Here is a 21,680-nt window from a genome sequence, read left to right on the forward strand (position 1 = left end):
AAGAGTGATTACTGTTCTTCAGACAACTTTTCCTCAATGCCAGTGTTTATGGCTGGTGCTTTCATTACTCTGTGACAACAAAGGGTGTATCAGCAAATACAGAGGAGTTTGAACACCTCTCTCAACACTTAGGCCTCATATGGAGGCTATAAAAATAGTGGTAAATTCAACAAAATATAATCTGGTTTTAAGGGTAATAGAAAATTGCTCTTCAAGTGGTTTTCTTGTGTGGAAATATCTCATTGCTACTAAAAACATAGCATCTTTTCCAAACGACTACAGTCACTACTCTAATGTTCAGGCACCATCAACTAACACTGTCATTTTGGGCGCATGTGATCAAATCTGTGTATTCACCATGAACATGATGAATATGAGTTCTACTAGCCTACAAACAAGCCAACAAACATTCAAGCTCACTTATGCTGTGCTGTGTATGCTGAAAAGGTATCAGCTACCTGATTGAGACCCAAAGTAGAAAGTACCAAATTACAAAGATTTTGAAAGTTGACAAGGGCGTTTATCTTAAAAACTAGCTAATACCCATTGATTCTCCAAATATCATGCAGGGGTAATCATCTGTTTTCGAACTACGTGTATTACATAACAAAATTGCTTAAAACATTATTTTTGTGGCAACAGCCTCCAAATGTCTATTTTTCAAGCAGATCTAACTAAAAATGAACAAATAATCCATAGCCATATTGGCTGTCTGAAGAAGGTCATGAATCTATGTAACTCCGATGTGTTACTGCAGTAGCAACATGAACATGTTGATCTCACAACATTCCATCGTTTTGTTGGCCACCATATCAGCATTTTGTTTTTGAGGACAGCAACACAATCCTGTGCAGGATCAGGCTGCGTCTTGTATCCACCTCCCCACAACAGCATGTAACTATTTGCACTGCAAACAGCTGACGAAGACTGAAGGAAAGGCAGCAATGAGGCAGCTTAGCAGACTGAGAATATGTTGCACTAGTGTACCTGCCTCTTGGAATTCCCCACATTTCCAGAACAATACGCATGCCAACATGTTGAAACACCCACCTCCTTCTGTATCTCATACCCTAACGGCCTAACCTCAATTCTAGGAAAGAGAAGGTTACAAAATAAAGTACCTTGATGAATATTGCTTAAGGACATGACAACAGTCAACAGACATCTAATTTTGCAACCTTAGCAAATACATTAGACAACACAGTTCACCATGACATAGTCTGATGGTAAGTAAACATGTTTAATAATAACTAGAAATATTCACCTCATCTGATAACAAAAGACAGTGGACTACAACCAATAAAGTAATAATATCAACTTTCCTCAATATCAGTGCATATAATGAATGCGCATATTCAGTTTTTGGTAATATATGCCAAAATGGCCACAGAATTAATTCATTTGTTCTGTGTATTTAGGCATACGTCAACAATTCGAATCTCATTTGATGTGTCTCAAGATGGACTTGAGCAAAAAAAGTACTTCTTGTCTGATGCTTGAAAACATTGTACATGCTTTCTTGAACGTGGACGCATAAAAGGCAATTTGGAAACCATGTCCACATGCATCCAAACGGCCATTGACCATCTCCAGATACATCACTGACAAATAGGTAGCATCAGTGGCAAACCCCAACCAGGCCGACATAACGAAACAACATCCCATAAGGACTGCTTCATTCGCCATCAACACTTTAATGATTGCTTCAGGCCAGCAGCAAGAATAGCTGCTATTTTCATTGGAAACCCATCTTCCCAAGTCACCGATGTTAACTGACAACAAACGTCCAGTCTCCACCCTTGTCTAACTAGGCTGGAATTTTGTGGCTCGATGGTAGTGCTACCAGTGGCTATGATGAGTTGTGTCCGGTCTATGTCCCTCCTGACCAATCAGATTCCACCTCTCGCATCACTTGCATTTGCTTCAAACAACTTGACGGCACCCAGTCAAGACGATCTGATCGATGATCAAGATCTTTATTGTAATAAAATGAGTCTACCCTCGCCAAGTGCATCAAATAAATGAGCGCCTTGGTTAAAAACGTGAAAAGATTTGGAAATATCTGTCGGTGCCCAGTTTACAGTACATGTTTAGCAAATCCTCCAGTCGATAGAAATCTGCATGTTGAAATCCATGTCTCTTACGAGCTGATATCCAGTTCGTTGCAAGATTTTGATTGGACGATGCACATAGACTCGTTAGTACAGCCAAAATTTAAATCCAGAATTCCAGCCTATTTTGGCAAGGGTGGAAACTAGACTCGTACAGTCAGTTAACTCCCTTGCCTCGGAAACATGATGTGGAAAACCATGAAAGATACATCCATACCTTGAAAGTGATTTGGTGTTTGAGGGAGAACTGCGTGCAGTCGACCTTATGATGATGGTAGCTTCATCACACTCCTGTGCGGAAAGTTCAGTTTTGTTTTCAGTATGGCTGCAGACAAATCCAATTCTTTCACAGAAATCTGTTTCATAATGAGTCCCGCTTCTACGTATCCTTTATCAATGAAATGGCCCACAGTTTCCCCCGTCAAAATTTGAAAGAACATATGTGGAATGAGCTTGAACATCCGTCCTTGCCTTAGTGCAACTGATGGTCACATCAGTTACTGACCTCTTGATCTTGGGAGTGGTGCCCTAAACCCCCATCTTGCTGCTGGAACTGTCATCCACTAGTATCTCCCGTGCACTCAAGTGTCACACACTCATCTTTGTCATGCAAGAAAATAATTCCTTTCAAAATCGTTTTCTTGTCATTCATTTTGAGTTACAGTTGTTTATGCATTTTCATTGTACCAGTATAGTATTTTTCAATATGACTGCTGTGGCAAACATATTGAATATCGGATTCAAACCTCTCTGCAAATTTAAGTGATATTATTGGTGGAAACATCAGTCAAGTGATTTCTGAAGAGAAAATGTTTACAGTGCTAAAAGAAATGCATTTTGAGAATGTTGAGGCGAACCCCAATACATATACCAACTACACATGTGCTATATTTCAATTAAGAACTTTCACTTTGTGTAAATCCATTTAAGGATTGAAGTTGTATTTGTTGACGTTCATCAGCTGATGAAGATGGTGCCTCACGTGAGCAAATTTACCATGAAGAGCTTCGCATAAATCCTAACAAAACCCATTAAACATCGAACTTTAATTATTTATAGCAAACTATATCAACGAGGAGAGTCGTGATGTCATCAGTCCCAAAAATTCCATTTGCAGTGACATCCCTTGGCAGAAAATGGTTGCTACCGTAATGTCATTCGCTTGAAATACAAGTTGCACCTAGTAAAGTTAGCGGTGGAATTGAAAAGAAATCTAGACCCTGCTCATGCTGAAAATGGATATATAGTAAAGTTCTGTGAACTTTTGGTGTGTGTTTGAGTCATACTATGGCTGCTGATGACAGGGATTACCGCTTGAGGCGGGGTGGTTGGACTTACTGAGGCACGATAGTGTGGAGCTCGGTGATTTCTTTTGGTAAGTCGAGCATTCTCTGTTATAGTTTCGAATGGATGCTTCATTTTGATGACCCGACATATGTACATGATCTGTCTGTCTTCAAAGCCTGCATGATTCATAGCCTAAATTGACGTCACTCGCAGTTTTCCCTAATTATTTTTAATGTTATTTTTAGACATTGAGGACTTCCCCTAAAGTAGTTCTTATGTCTCCGCGCTATTGACAACATAATCATCAGGAAATAAACGACAATCAGCTTGGTGGTGTTCACCTAGGCGAGGTCACCCACTACAGTCAATATTCGAGTATGAACCTTTATAGAGTGATGGCTAAACTGTATGAACAGTGTAGCTATGTTATACCTTGGAGGATGTATCCATTTAGTACCTGTGACTTAATGTTTACACTGAAAATTACCTGTATGGTAGGATGCTATAGCTCTTCAAAGGGACAGGTGAGATGAGTTTATGGAAGCTCAAATTGCTGCTGTACAGCAACATCTTTTGTAGATTGGTAAGAACAAATGGATTAAATAATAACATTATTAGATGCATAGTCTGTGAAGAATTCAATGAACCTGTGGCCATTAAAAGTGCCAATCATCATTTATCAATTGACTTACCATTGAAAGGTGATTAAAAAGATGTGTCAAATAGATACTTAGGTAAATTCACTGTCAGTCTATGCATAGGGGTATGTTTTGTTCACTAGGATGGGTCGTAGAGAGGATATTCAAACACAAAGCATACAGTCAACTCTGACTGCTAAAATATTGAGGGCAAGATTAAACAACACTTCTGTATTTATTCATGCTGGAGAATTCCGAGGGATCTCCTTAAGAATGTGGAAATAGCCATCAGTGTTTATGTTATTTCAAGACTAGTCTGGTCTCGTGAAAAACATTTGAATGACACATTTCAACATCAAAATGAGTCTTTCAGATGTTTTATGAACATCAGTTTCACAGTCATGTGACTGCCTTTCATGAAGTGAAAACGTGTATTATTGCATAAACTTCATATAAAATTATTACATTTTTAACAAAAATGGCAGCCGCATTGGATTCGAACCTCTTGAACAAATTGGAGTGTCATCACTGGTGGGAACTAGAATTCTACATCTTAATTCTCAAGGTATCACTGTCGCTTACCTTTCTAGTGCTAAATTTAATTCTTTTTTGATAACCATGGACCATGACTTTCACAAAATTAACTGAAAGAAAAATTCCCAAGGGTATATTCATAGGTAATCAGGTATGAAACTACTGACACGAATAATGATGTCTGGTATCATGTACATCATAAATAGCACTGAAGAAGCAGATCAAGTTATTTGGTTCTTATTCTAACAATCATATGCATTCAAACATTAATACAGAGTTTTAGTCATTTGTCTTCATCTTTAAAATCTTATAACTCCTTAAACATGCCAACCTTCAGCATTTCTAATCTCTAGTACACTAATTTTTGTGGTTTGCAGCACTGATCATGGAAATAAATCAAAATTGTGGGCATCTTACTTATATAAAAGTGTGGTCTCCTATACTTTAAGTTGATATTACTACTGTGTAGGAAATCAGAGTCCCGGTGTACCTAAACTCAGTTTCATTCATGTTCTGGGGTTGCTGGATACTCAGTCAGTGTGATTGCTTGACTGATTTTACGACATCACTACAATTTTCTTGCATCATGAATAATTAAAATTAATTACTGACAACACCAGTCATTGTAAAAAAATTCAGTAAAATGTGTAAACATAGTAAGGATATATAAAAGAAAATTAAGAAATGTTGTGTACAACTTAAATGAAACAAGAATGATAAAGAAAACTTCAATTTGCCTTCAGCAAAAGTTATCATTGACCTTGGACATCATTACCTAAAATGACATGAAGTCACTGTGCACATTACACTAAATATGTTTGGCTAAAGCATTTCCTTATTCTAACACTACATACACAAAAACAATAGTCAGCGTTGACAGAAACAGCAAAACATGCATTTCTCCTCTCAAGACATAGTGGTGGCTAACAAGTCATCCAAGAGCATTCATTACCTCTAAAACAGGAGCATCAGGCTTCACTGTTCTCAATTTGAAAGTTATTCTTAGATCCACCCACACAAATTATTATTTCACTGCTTGTAACTGAACTTGCCTTTGTGATCAGGTTACGGTCCTGAATAAGCCTGTGTTGCAGTGCACTTCCTCAACACTCAATTCAGTATCTAAGCACAAGAGGTGTGCACACAGCATTCAACTGGCTCCATTTCACTGGTGTTGGATATATTTGTACTTCTTGTTGCATCTTGCACCATCATGATTCATCAAACAGCAAACAGCAGCAAAAGCATTGAATCTGACTCGGTGAAGGAATAGATTACGCTGGGACTAAATGATGACAATATTTATTTGAAGCACTTATGTAAGCTACTTATATACTGGAAAATTTATAACTCTCATAAACCAGGTGTGTGTCATATCAACTTTCATAAGAAGATTTCTGAAGATTGTCAAAATTTATATAACATCATTATCATCCTTTTGTCCTTGAGGTAAATGATACCACAGTTGAGATGGCAAACAAAAGCCTTGATAAGAAAATTCAACTGAAGTCAATGCAGTGAACAAGTGAGTGAGTGAGTTGGGTTTAACGCCGCTTTTAACAGTATTCCAGTTACTTCGCGGCATGTCAGCTTAATGTGGGAGGAAAGCCCGAAGTGATGAAGGTCTCAGACGTTTACCACTTCTGTGAAACCCAGGAGCACGGGTATGGTGCTGACAAACCTAGAAACATAATCAGGGCGAACCGGGATTAGAACCCACAATCATAGGTTTCTGGCATGCCCAAGGGACGCAACTCTGCACAGCGAATCGCGGCCTTAGACCGGGCCACCCGTGCCCCCTGCTGTGAACAAAAGGATAAATGAATACTGTCTGTACAGACATGACAGATATTCTTTAGGATTTTAAAACAAAATGTTTTCAAAAACCTCAAAGAAAACCTGCACTTATTTCATGACTGCATGCAGACGGTCATCAGGGCAGAAAAAGCAAACCAATTACGGAGTGTGTGATTTCATCACTTTCACTTGGACACTTAAATACTTTTAGGAATGTTATGAATTTTTCTCTCATGAATTGACCTAATGTATATAGGGTAATTGATTATTCGTAACAAAAATGCAAACAATTTTTTCGTGTTACTTGAACTTCATAAGTACTGATTTCTAAAAGCACTATTTACCCTAAACTATAATTTCAAACAAAATACCTCAACTTGTTTAGACCAATAACAGATCTACATCGTCCCAGGATGCACGAGACCTTAAATGTCCAGGGCATGAAGTTCTACAACCCTAGCCGTTATGGCCGTTGCCAAAAGGAAACTGTCCTCTTAGTCTTTTGCAACAAAACTTGGTGGATGTCAGGTTCATATGCATCGTCCAGAAGAGCAGAAAAAAAACACTGAGAGATTCCACTCCAAAAGTGTGAGGGATCTTAACATCCTCCAAGAAAGATCCCATGATTCGGTTAAGGATAGGCCGATCACCAATAGATAACCCATCATGTTATGTTGGGGCAGGACAGTATCCCTCAATTGTGCCGGGACAGAACTTGACATCCTGATGGAGATAAAGAAGGAAGTCATGGGTATAGTGACAGGTCCAAACTTTGTCATGTGCGCCACTGGAAGGACTTGTAGTCATAGATGGCTGATGAATATGGTCTCCATGATGCACCAACTAATTCTGCAGTCAATTTAGAACAGCCAAAATCCTACATCTTTAATGTAATCGTTTCCAAGCATGAAGCTGTAGGCTGCCGTATGTAATGTTTGATCTGGTTGGAGGAGATCTCGACTACACTGGGGGTTTGTTGTTGAGACATGTGGCGAAGAAGTCCAGATGGGGTGTACGACATCTTGAGGTAACGTTCTTCCGGTGGGCAAATATTCCTCTGTTTTAGCTACAATATTCTGTACCAACTTTAGTTTCATCTTGGTTGGGTGAACTAAGAAGCTGTAATGACACAATTCTTAGATTATGACGTATCTAAATCTTGTCTTGATCTGCCAATATATCCATGAGGACGCACCAGCTGGATGTGAGCAAAACTGATAATCGGCTCTGTATCCTAAACGTAAGTACAAGGAACTCGTAACAACGACCACTCCCTGAGAATCAGAGATATTTCATAGATGAATTGGAACTTATAGCTATGCATCCTGGAGATCTAGGCTGAATATCCAATTCACAGGCCTGAGCGATGTGCAAAGTTTGCACACCAATTCCATCTGGACTGGTCATAACAGGAATTCCTTGTTGACAATGTTTAGATCTATTATGTGCATATCTGGCATGTTCTTGGGTATTAGAGTAACTTGAGAATAGAAGCTGTGCCTGTCATCCGTATCCTTCAGTTCCATATGACACACTTGTCCACTAATGTCTATATGGCCAAGGAAGCTGCTGTTAAGTTGGGACCCTCCAGACAAAAGTATCGACCCTCTGGTCTGACTAAAAGATTTATGTCGTCGATGGAAGTGCATTTTGTAAGGACTAAGATTACCTGGACCACTCTAAAAATCCACTGATCAGACATGATGTGTTTCCAATTGCCTGCAAACAACACTAAACATCCCCCCCACTGGATCCAATGTACGGATTATGTTGAATTTTGGTTTGTGACAATCTGTGTCCATAAACATTGCCATGTCGAAGGGATTTGGTCTAAGCAATGGGGTTGTCCAATACTCAATATTGGTGATCCCCTCTACTGACCAGTTTACCACCTTCATATTACCTAGTCCCACAGTAATGGCCCCCACCCCATCGATTGTAATCTGGTTGTTGGAGCTGATGCTGTGAAGTCTTGTTTCTACAAAGAGTGGTCTTATTTGCCTGGTAGGATCTGAGCTACCTCTACCTCCTGCACATCTGTTTTGAGGTCCGGCATCAAATAATAAAGTTCCTTGATTAGATCAGGAAATGAGTATCCAGGTTTGAAATCAAGTATTGGATTCTTCTCTTTAAACACTATGACCAATGAATTATCAGAATCATATCCCTCTCTCTGATCTAGATGTAATCCGTGATGAGGCGAACCATCCACCATCAGTTGGTTCATGTTGGCACATGCTGATCTATAACCACAGATCCGGGATAGTGATGTGGATGATTGACAGGCATTGCATGACACGTGGCAAATCTCTAACCTGGCTGTATCTCCCCATGAACTGGCAATGGGTCCAAATTAACATAGGCATAACATAAGCCATGGTAACTGTTGAACTTACCATTCTCTTATCTGTGTGCTATCCCATGGAAGTAAGACAAAACCGTTCCATGTTATGTAGGGTATGACAGACATGGCACGCACAGCCAACCCGAGTGGCAGGTATACCATCATCTAGAGGTCCCATGGTCAGTGTTCGAAATTCAACTTCACCATGTGGCCTGAATGTTTGTGCCCTGGCTCTCAACTGTCCTGGTCTGACTGTGTCTTGCTGAGGGCGATCGAGAACACCTGGCCATGATACTATCCTCCCCTGCAGTATCCAAGCCACCTGGGAAGTTATCTCAGACTGCCAGGTGCATGCTGCTGCCAATGTATGCATTGATTTCAGCCGAGAAGTGTCCAGTCTTTTATCAACCATAACCTGAATACTTTCTTGCTGCTACTTCAATAACTCTCGGAAGATATTTGAAGAGAGTTTAGGCTTTTCTTCTGCCTGGTGTAAAGTATCAGGAGTGCCCAAACTGTACACAAGCTGGTCTACAATTATACACAATAATTTTGTGTTAGAAGACTGACAAGAAAGCAGAGGAAATAGATCTTCTTAAACTGGATCATTAGAATAAATTTTAAAGTGTGAATTGACAATGTTTTTGCTGAGACAACTCCCAAACTTTGTAAGCTGTTGTTATAGCGCACACACAAGCAAAAAGTCAGTTATTAAGTCCAGCATGGGAAGGGAGATACTATTTGTGTCACACCTGATTATGGACAGTTGACAGTGAAGAGAACTTCTGTTGAAAATCTGAGTATTTTATATTGTGATAACAGCAAAAATACAGGATTTATGGCAATGATGTAATGGAGGTTCTGTATTCATAGGAATTACCAGCTTTACACATGTGGTGATATAAGCCCGGGTCTTAGGCATGACGAGGCAACACTTTTTAACCACCAGGCTACACCACCATCCCTATATTAGAAGGTAGTACCAGTTGATCAGTGGATAGAGGTCATGCATGGTTTGAATATGTGTGATGATGTCATTGTCAAGTGAATGATGTCACATGACCTATATATCAAGGAACAATGTATTGAAACAGATAATAAATACAACCTTCATAAAACAAAACAAGATAAATGAAAACTCAAACTTATGCCTTGAAACACTATTTCGCAAGAGCAATTTGCCATGTTGGTTGGTTCATGTTGGTTTGTTGTTGTTTAACGCCCCACTTAGCAATAACAATTTGCCATGTGTCATCTTATTTAGAAGTACTTTCATCATTCGTGTCATACATTATTACCATCAGCATTTATAAGAACTTAAATAAGCAACTGTCCAACTAAAATTTCTTTCAAGATTAAAGGATATGAAACCAAAGATGAAAAACTAATAACACACTCAACAAAATTGTCCAAAAAACATATACAACTGACACTAATGTCTAAAATGGCTGATCCGCAAAAAGGTCAGCCTAGTTCGTTAAGTGACAATGATGAAAGGTCAACAATGTCAAGGTACATGAAAGACAATTGATCTTACAGTGTGAAAGTGACACTAACTTCATCATGCCTGTGTCTGGCGTCTAGACACTTACCACCAGAACTTCCCTATGATTGAGTTAGGAAATCCCATCATATAGATATTTATATTCAGAGTGATACTGGCTGCAGTAAGAACTACTATTCTATACACACAAACAATGTTTTAACATATTGTTACATGTCTTATATCAAAGAATCACACCCATTCTCACTAGACAGGGAACAATAATAGCTCCTGTAAGACTAATGTTCACATGGAAGCTTTAGTAACTATAACAACACAAAATGTCTATTAGAGACTTAAAGTTTACTGATAACTTACAATTACCCCAACAGTTTGCAATTTCCCATGCCTCAATTCCATTCCTGAGTTAAAAGCAATATATTTATCATCATCAAGTATTTCCATATCCACATTTAACCTTGTCCATCTGCTTCATGATACAGCATCGCATCACTGTATATGTGCGAAGTTTACCATGGTTACACCCAAATATTGCATATGACGGAAGGTCCCTGCAAAAAGATAAATGTCTCATACAGAGGTAGATAGCAATCCACCGTTCAGGTCATGTTGACATGGGACATCATTGTTTGTTTGTGGGTGCTTTTTCCAAGCCAGTCAAACTACATGCAGCTGGTTACTGTGTTGAACCTCTACAAATGCAAACATGCCCATGATATCTGCAACAGTACAAACAACGCCAATCAAATACCACAGACATCATCATACTTTTTTTATCAATGAATATGAATGACGTAAACATTGTGATCAAATAGGAAGAGGCATTCACTTTTTAAAAAATCAAAACAATGTTCCTTAGAAAACATGCACACCAAAAACTGAATCCTTAGCCTGATATTCTGCATTACCCTGTGAAAAATGTATGATTTGTCTGTTTGTTTGTCTAACGAATATTTTAGCTCTCAATAGAGTAAGATTAACTTGCGTGTTCAATTTCTCTAAAAAAGTTTAAATCATGTCCACTAAAACATCTTAATAATAATTGCAAAACCAAAGCAGGAATATTACAGTTTGGTTGATTAATGTATGTGTACATTGAAAACACGCCAAACGGTATGCCTGGCAGTGTTCTGAACTGTGTTTAAACTCGACATTATATTTCCACCATGACATTATTCATAAATGAAATATTTATCCAGACAACATTTGACAAACTTAACTTGATATTTAACCTGCTGTCATTGAAACATTTGTCATTTACAGACACTTCAAGCATCATCACTAAATAATTTCCACTTATTATGCTTATTGTTTATTCTCACATACTGTGTCTCAGAGAAGCAAAAACATACATGTTTACTTATAAACATCCACTGACAACTTACATCAAGCGAAGTTTCCTTTCATTACACTGCTTTGAGATCTATGGGTCATGACGACTCTTGAGACTGTTTTCTTATGATGGTAAACATACAGATTCAGATTTTTTATTGCAGTAAAGTAAACACTTGAGTGGATATCATATGCTATGATATATAATAAGAACCATCATCATAATGGACTTGAATGACTAATAGAAAAGCAAGTGAACATTTTAAGAATTGTTATTTCAGCTATGTCATCTATTATTATGTATTGCATAACATTTAATCCTCGATTATCCAGGGTATCATATTCTAACATGCCATCATTCTCACATTCTTTCTCTCAAATTAGCTTCACACAATGTCTCTTGCTCGTTAGCTTGAAATGAACAACCAATCTTATGAGTTCAGCCATTATCTACATTAGAAATTGTTTAAATTTATTCAGTCAGGAGACAAAGTATTTTTTTCTTGAAAAGCTGTTTTCAGGAGACTTAAAACATAGCAAAGTTCTTATGATACACATGCTACAATGCTTTCCAGTTATACTTGAAACATCATGCAAACAAGGCAACTCAAGTACTGGTGATGTGGCCACTCATTTCAATCATGAAAGAAGAGCGTAACTTGATTAAATGGCTTTATTTAGGGTCATGTCATTTCCACTGTGTTAGCCCCACAGTGCTAAGGAGGCAAAAGGGTCAAGGGTATTTATCACAATAAAATGTACATTTAATACACTGGATAATCAAGGTGGATCTAAGATTTTTTATTCATAAATAATTACTAAACTAGCACAAGCAAACTCATGAACCTCTACAAACTTCACCATGTTCACATTTCTGGGTAAAATGTACCTACATCAAACATGTCACAGGACATTAGATAATGGGAATCATTTGAGCCTGCATGATATATGCCAGGTTTGCATTACCCATTGTCAGAACAATTGAAAGAGATGGTTCTGTTCCCAGTGAAATCATATGGATTAACAAATTTCTGGGTTTCTGAATCATTGGGAATCACTGGTACATTGAAGCTGGAACGTTCTTTCAACTACAAAAAAGGCAGACTAACAAGATTTCACAGTATATTTGGATTTACATTTCTCTTCTTTTAAGTTAATGCATTTATTCAAATCTGGACACTTTCAAATATGCATGATAAAAGTCTCTTCTCACTTCAGATTAATTTCTTACTTAAGTTTCAAACAATTGAACAGACAAAGCAAATGTATCATCACCAAACAAGCATGACATCCAAGAAGGGATCAGTTTGTAAAACAAAACACAAACAAGACAGTTAATTACCAACTGTTTATGTTGGCTCAGTGACGCAACAAGGGATTACTAGCACAGGATAGGATGTTGGCTGTGAGTGTGTTCTGTAGTTGACGGGAGTCTACCAGGCCAGGGAGCAGCAAATGTGATCGGGACCTCTGTCATGTAGAGACTACACCTTGTCACCAAACACCAGCTAGCTGTCTCCAATACTTCCCCTATCCAACTCACAAATTTTGCATCAGAGGAAAAGAAACGAATAGACTCCATGTTGTTTGTTGTGTGTTTTCATCACAGAGTAGAAAAAAACTTCTTTTTTCACTTGGTTTACATATCCGCCAACAGTAAATTTTGTTGAAATGAGACTTTTTTGTTCACTATTTGGTACGTTGTTTTATGCCACTGATAAGCTGATAGCATATTGCACGAAAACACAATTCCTAAACAAGGACCCATTGAGAGTTGACACTGGGTATATTAAACATGCAAGTCAAAATAAAGTTGTTTGTTGTTCCAGAAAATAATATGATGCATAGATGCACAACAGTATTCCCACTTGATTCGTAAGGTTTGAATTGCTTAAAGCAACAGCTGTGTTGCAGGCTCTGCTCCCACATGAAGCTATTTATATTTTGTTATACCAGCCTACCTGTGACGAACAAAAAACTATTTTAAAAAGTTGAATTGCTTTTTCCCAACCTATCGACGACAGGTATTTTCCTGCAATAAATGTGTAAAGTAAGTAAAAAATACAGTGTGGCCTTATTCTGACATTCTGATTTGCTCATGTGGATGTGTTTGAATATTATCTCCCACTGTCAGGCAGTGTTCCACTGACTATATTTGACTGATATGAATGAACCAAAAAACAGCAAACATCTTAATGTAATGTGGAAATGCTTAGGGTTTCAATCATCTAACGGTCTTCTGGCCTGGTACAAGCACTTGACATTTGGTGGTGTCACTGTGTGACAGATAAATGAAGAACCAAAATAATGTGCTGATAAAAACCCACATAAATTCACTATTTGATTTGTTTAAAACATGTTCTGCATTATATTTCTCACTTTCACCAATCATATCAATGCAAGAAATGTCAACAAAATCAGATTTGTCATGATTGACAGGACCTTAATTTGTCAAGTTAGTAAATAAGCTGTACCTGTATAGAGTTCTTAACTACATAGCCTGGTTATGATGTCTATAAACAATCATGTATACCGTGTGCTGTAACCCCTGTTCAGACGTAGTCCCATGCAGGTACGAAGCACATCAGATAAGATCACCAACATAACATACATAAGCATGGGCTGGATGTGAGGAGAAATTGAGTGTGTGTAGAAGCCAGTATCTTAGGACCAGGAACTTGCCTTCATGTTTACAAATGTGTTTGTCACAAAGTACACACTACCTAAATACCACCCAGGTGATATCATAACAAAGGTGAAGGCTACTTGCTCAACTCTCAAAGCAGAGTACAATTCAGAGGATCTATTCTGACACTCATAATGCACACCAAATCAAACTTTGTCTGAAATTCCTTCTTATTAATCAAAGTTTATTTTTTTATCTTCCCAAGTTTAATCTGAAGCCTATTTCTTTATCTCCAATCAGTTAATTATCTGCTCTGATTATTTCAGGTATGAGTTATTAAAGCTGAATACAGAAACAGCAAAATGCTGCAAAACACCTTGCTATCTTAATAATGATCAAAAGTTGTATTACACACTGTATCTGACATCTCCCTACGTTATAGTTAGAAAGAGAAACTCGTATTTGAACCCATGAACATTGGATGCTTATACATCAAAGGGATGCCATCCACTACTGAACAACCACTTTACACAGATGTATATACCTATTGTTTCTCTATATTCTAACTTCTAGTCCTTACAAGAATACTTAGTAAAACTTCACTGAAAACTTACAGCCCAATTTGAACAGACGAACACATCTAGCCAAAATAAAAGCTTCATGAGTTCAAGGCTGTCAAAACAGGAAGTGAATAATGTATATTTATTATCCAATCATGTGTGCTGAATCCTAAGAATGGGAAGTGCATGTCAGCAAGACAATGAAATAAGGTTACTGTTCCTCACAAACACTGTTACATGTGGCATTGAATTTCAACACTTTGTTTTACTTTCCTGACAACTGACATACCATTACCAGGTCTTGTTAACTACATGCTTGTATTAGTGCGTCCCTTTACACCTGTATGAATACCTCACTACGTTTTAATATGTCACTAGTTTCACAGCAAATGTGTTTGCACTCAACAGATATGTTCCATATGGGATTATTACCGAACAGAAAGGGTTCTTGTGTGTTCTCAGACATAACATGCTTGAACATCTAGCATAATCCTCAACATTCCAAATGCAAATTAAATGGCTCCTCTGTTTTGAAATCAAGTTCAGACAAATAATTATTTTTCAAAGAGGTTCTTCTCCCAAGTACATTCTCAAGTACATTCCTCAACTGATAAAAAGAACTAGCCTGTTAACAGAAAATAACACTAACTTTTCAAACAACTCTTGAAAAACACTTCCAAATTTTCAGAAACAAAGTGGGATTACTTGAGGAGACATTGGGTGAGAGATTTTGAACACATAATAAACATTATTAGGGCAACATACATTCAGCTTGGAAAATGTAGAAATGCCTGGTGCAAGTAAACCAGTGGATGAAAGGGAGAGGCCCAGAAAGCACATACCTATATTATAATGATAGGAACACCATGAGTATTGACATAATCATTCAGTTACCACTCATATATTTCAACACAATGCATGAGGTATTGCATTTTCAAAAACATATTTACTCTTTCTACAAAATACACACCATGTGACAACCATTTGCTTTTCAAGAACTTGTTTTGAGATCTCCAATGAAAACAGAAACATTGGCTCCCAACAGAAACATACAAACATTCCCAAGCTATGTGTACAGTTCTTATGCTTGATTTCTATAAAAGAAATGCTGACGTGTGTATTGTGTCAATTAAAGGCTACCTATTCATAAGGATAAATATAATCTGAGTCGATTGGAAACAGATAAAACAACCATGATTAATAGAGGAAAAAATACAAGTATGCTTCCATGCTTAGCTAATACAGAGTTGACACATTGCCATGAGTTAATGTAGTAATATAGTTTGGTTAAATTGTTAAAGAATATTTTAACTTTTCATCACTTGAAAGACTAATGATACAAAAATAATATGAACCCAACGCATTTTAACTTATGATACAGACACCAGAGCTCTAGATAAACTGCATTATTTTCACAAAACATCCATTAAATGAACAAATGCCAAGTCAAATCAAATCCTAGCATATCCAATATACAACAAAAGCTATACATACGCTATTGAAATGAAATAATATTTATGTATAACTGTTAGATTATATAAATGTGTATCAGCTGACATTCATTTACAAACAGTTACATTCGGTAAAACGTGTGACAAACTCAAATACTGATAGATTCCATGTGAAAAGAACATCTGCCTAGTCAGTATCTTAAACAGTCGCTGAATGGTGTTTTTAAAAGTAGCGTCTAATGATCAACCACCTTTCTGGCAATGATAAGTTTTAACAAAGATATGGCTTCCCGAACAGGACGTCGCAAGGAGACAGACACTCCAAAGAAAACTTCAAGAATGATTTACATGGATTGTTACGAAACAGATTTTCAAATGTTAAGAAACAGGTGGGTAAAAAAACCTGAATACTCACTACAAAGTGTGGATACCCAATCAAAATCAAACCCATTGGTAAAATACAAAAAAAACGAATAGCTTATCTAGATTCTCTGAAGCTAACCTGTGTTTTCTTTAATCATTAAAACATGTGAACATGTTGAACAGTACTTCAATTTAAGGGTGTTAATTCAAAATGCGTAGAAAAAAGTAATGCCTCTCGACTACACAGTAAAGTCAGCTAAAAAGGAACTAGCTGACTTGATCAAGATTACTGAATACCTTACCGTTAACTCTTTGATGTTTACTTTGATATGGAGACTAATCCCTTCAAGGTCTTACACAATGTGTATTGTCTCACTTTCTCATATTTCCAGGGGATATTTCAGTCATATCAAACTAGTCCACTAATGCAAAATAACTAGATTTCGAGAGAAAACAACTTCCTCTAGCTATTTAACAGTCTCAGACTAACAGACTAGTGGCCATGTCTATCCTTGATTTGTGCATATTTGTGACCATACATATGCCACATGCATGCTCATAACTGAAATTCTGCATGTCAACAATCCACATATCATATATATAAAATACTAAACGAGCTCCTGTGTAATACCAATTTTATGAAACGAGTGAATAGTTCTGGTATCTGACGAGTGAAAGCGAGTCAGATACCACAACTATTCATGAGTTTCATAAAATTGGTTTTACACGAGAGCGAGTTTAGTATTTTATTTATAACTTGTCATTTATAATGTTTTTAGAATTATACTGATGAGTGTAAATAGACTGACACCTACACGATACATGGCATAATCCAATGGAGCTTAACAGAATAATACTTCAAACACGTCAAAAGTTGAAACGTATGAATTTAATATCATACAATAGTCCACCTTTAAAATTCAGGCGTTCGTCCCACAAAATTATCGTAGTGCTAAGGCTATCACAACTCACATAATTTAACTTAGACTAACGACTGTCGTTGCGCTAGAGTACGATCGCCTTGCACCTCAAAGTTTACAATCACGTCACAATACCCGATGACGTAATTTGTTGAATCTTGTTGCAAGATCCATCCGCAAAACAATGCCATGTGACGTCAGCCTTGCAACAAGGTTGCTGGGGTCATCGAGTGTGCATACGCTGCTCCCAGTGATCTATCATCTCCATACACAATGTGGTTGAATAAGCCAAGGGATGTTGAGAGCTTTCAATATTTGTTCGTGAAACGTGTTCCGAGAGTACATAAGCATGTGTTTTGGTATTACACAATGTGTAATAAAGCTGTGTGTTTATTAAACGGGTGATCTCTTCACAGGCCAGTAATAAAATAAGTCTTGTCAACATTTCTGATTTCACTTTCAGTGTCTATATTTTGTCTACCGAGTAAATACAAACATACTTCCGCCAAACACATCCACCTTTTTACAGATGAAATAATTTCATTAATAGTAATTGTAGATGTTATTACTTGTGTAACCTGAGAAAAAAATAAGAAAGAGAAAGAAACATTTCTTTCTCTTACTTTCTCTTACTATTTCTTTCTAGACAAAATCAAAACATTGTCTAATAAGACAATAGTGAAATCATGAAGTGAGTGTTTCGGTCACAAGTATTAGCAATGTTTCAGTCATATAACTGGTGACATCAATGGTTTGCTTCACAACTGACATTACACTGGGGAAGCCAACCGAAGGATTTGAACAGAGTGACTGACCTGCTTCATGGTACTGCCATCTGGAACTTTATTGCAATGTATAACAACATTATGACGAGTCTGGTCAAGGGACATAACTCTAATTCTGCACATTTGAAGAAAAACTTTTGCCTATTTTAGATTTAAATATACAAAACCTGAAGAAAAAGAGATCTTAAGACTCTTATTGCAAAAATTGGAATGGTGCTGACAAATCTGGAAACACAATACCAGGCTGGGATTCATACCCACGATCACTGGTGCAGCAGTGAATTGCAGCATCTAAAGCCACCCTGACACTTGCACGATTTTTGTTCCCGCAATGGCTCGCACTTCGGCGTGCCAATGATTAAAGTCTTCGGGAACGAGCGTGAGGAGAGTGTGAGGAATGCGGGGATGCGTGCCATGTCGTAGAGAGTATTTCAAAATGTTCAAAAATTTGGCACGCATCAATTTCGTGCCATGTGCGTGCCACTTGCGTGAACCATGCGTGAATACTGTACGTACTCGGCGCGAACACTGCCGACAGTGCGTGTCAATGCGTGCCATGGGAATCCACTACACGCTCTGACACGCCATGCCACGCATGGGTCACGAACTGTCCACGTTGTGGGTGCGCCTGTTCGCGTCGCGTTCACGAGGAGTGATCGTGCGGTCGTTAGGGTGTTGTCACGAGTTGTTCACGTATTCATGGAACGCCCAGCTCACGCATAGGTCGCGCACATCACGAACCATTCGCGCAATGCAGGAACTGCTCACGAAGTGTTTACGCATTGTTCGCGCGTAGTTCCCGACCAATGAGCGACGACGGCGCTCGCGTCAGTGCGTATGTAAGCGGGTCCTGGTCATGCTGCAACTTGCCACCAAACGGACAACATGCCTTACAAGGAGAAAGTCCGTATAAGAAGAGGAAGACCAGTGCAAAAAAGACAGGAAGAGGACAGGCCAGAGACAGAGAAAGAGACAGAGATTGCAGACAGGGAGAGGGATCTTTCTCCTCCTTCCTCCTGCTCAAGTGTGGAAGTTGTTCCACCGACACAACTTGAAGTATTTGCAGAGACTTAAATAGAACTGTCAAGTGAAGAAGAGCCCACAGTAAAACAGAAGAAGAGAATCAGAGTGTCCAAGGAGTATAAGTGAACAGATGAGGGTACCATGAAATTAGCAGAATATGTAAAAGACTACCCACAGTTGTATGACAAGAGACAGACGGACTGGCTCAATGGGGCACCGCCCTCTGCCCCATCATCAACATACAAGAACTTATACCAAGCATCTGCAACAGTTATGAGTACAATGCTGTGGAAGCCCTTGTAATTATAATAGAGGGACCCTGCTTTGGGTGGCTTCTTCATAGCAACTTGCTTGTCATCCCCCAGACAGTTGTGGTAGTTCCATCTGGAGCTGAACATCTCAGCAACCTCCTTCCACTCTTCTTGAGATTTTGGGCAGCTGAGCACTTCGTCCTTGTAGACCTCAATGATGGCTTTGCCCACCTCTGGTAAGAACTTGCAGATTGTACTTGCTTCAACTCTGAAGCTGTACTGTGGACTTGGATAGGAATTTCCAGTGACTAGGAAGCGGAGGGTGGCAGCCAGCTTGAGTCCAACTTCAAGCGGTTCTCATGAATGTGGTCTGTTTCTTAAGGTGAGGGTTAACTTCACCATCTCTTGGAACAGTTCTGGTGTCATTCTCAGGTAATTCCTGTAGACTCTGGGATCTTCCTTAAGGAGTCCTGTCAATAGCTGATCATAATGTCAAAACTCATGTCGCCAACCACACTGTCCTTGCTTTCCTTGTTCTAGCTAGGGTTGTCTCTTCTTCTTTTTCATGCTCTTCCTCTTGCTCTTGCTGCCTTTTCTCCTGCTCTTCAAGAAGTTATAGTTCTTCAGCTTCCAGATATAGACACCTTCTCTGTTCTGCAATAGCAGTGTCTCTGGTATTCAGCATGTTGTATCGTCCACAGCGAGTCGAGGAATGAAGCATCCATTTTATTTGGAGTTTATATACATACGCTAATAGCGAGATTTGAAGCGTGCCGCCAAGCGGGACAAAGTGGGACCAAAAATTGCCACGCATGCGCGAAGTCGTCGGGGCAATGCGTGGAGATGCGGGAAAACAGCGGGAACTATGCGTGTCGTATGTGACACTGCGGGACATTGCGGTACGGTAGACGTGAACAATGCGCGAACAATACTTTATCTATACGTAAACAAGTCGTGCCATTGCGTGCCAATGCGGCCCATTTTTGGCTGTGCATTGCGTAACTTATGCGTGTACAGTGCACGAAAAGGGCGCAAACGCGGCTTCACGCTCCGCTGCGTACCACCGAAATGCCACGCCTTGCCACGACGCATTGCGCTGCATTGCAGGGACAAAAATCGTGCAAGTGTCAGGGTGGCTTAAGACTACTGGGTCTACCGATTTCACAACATTCATCCAGGACTTTGTGATTTTGTTTTGAACATATACTGTATTCCCTTTCTGTACCTTGTTGGAAAATTTATACTGCTTGTTACAGGTAAATCAAAATAACATTACATCCCAACTACTTCACACATCCATACCAAATCTTAGTACTAGGAGCTGAAATTTCGACTTACCAAACAATAGTGTATATCAATACTACCAAATACATGTGTTTCCTATGATCAACATGTACATTCACTCTAGTAGGCAAGGTACTAATTAGTAAAATATCTGTCATGTATACACCACTGGCAAAGACATAGGCCTATGCCAAATACGACTGTGAAACTGAACATGTAGGCCGATGGGACCATATATTTCTGTGAATTTGAAACACAATCTGACATAATCCCACAAACAACCAATAGCCACTGCAATAGAACAATCAGATCTATCTGAGATAATATTCACACATTTTCTCAGCAAAATGATTCATGCTGATTCTCATCAGTGTAAACAATAATTCAAGTTGTCAGCAGACAGTCACACCACAGAGAATCATCACACAATATTCAGAATAATTGACATGGGCAAAATCTAAATGCAACATATTTCAAATGAATATTATTAACATTTTTGACGAAAACATGTTCTTCAACAATTTCATAGCTATCATATTCAAAATTATTTCTCATTGTAAACTTTAACATGTGTAAACTAAAAGAATGATAGTTCAGCCCATATTCATGAATACAAAGGTGTTGACAGTTCACTGTCAACTATGTCGGCTACTGCAGATAAACAATATTTGACTCCTTGCACTCCCAACATGAGACTAATGACACTGCAATGACAGCATTTGTGTACATACATTATTCAATACATGGAATATACAATCTACTACTGTCCATCATTCATGACTGTTTTATCAGATATGTTATCTGCATGATGATCTATAACCTCCAGGCTGTCACAAGTTAGGAGGCCTATATTTGTATCCCAAACTGTGC

General features: G+C 38.4%; 1 protein-coding gene across 1 annotated transcript in view; it reads right to left on the minus strand.

Moving 5' to 3' along the window:
- LOC139451131 (AF4/FMR2 family member 4-like) overlaps window positions 1-21,680 on the minus strand; it is a 154,090-nt gene that overhangs the window by 128,051 nt on the left and 4,359 nt on the right. The window lies entirely within an intron of this gene.

The sequence above is a fragment of the Haliotis cracherodii genome, unplaced genomic scaffold, assembly GCF_022045235.1.
Source record: "Haliotis cracherodii isolate W230 unplaced genomic scaffold, xgHalCrac1.p SCAF_8, whole genome shotgun sequence".
NCBI lineage: Eukaryota > Metazoa > Mollusca > Gastropoda > Lepetellida > Haliotidae > Haliotis > Haliotis cracherodii.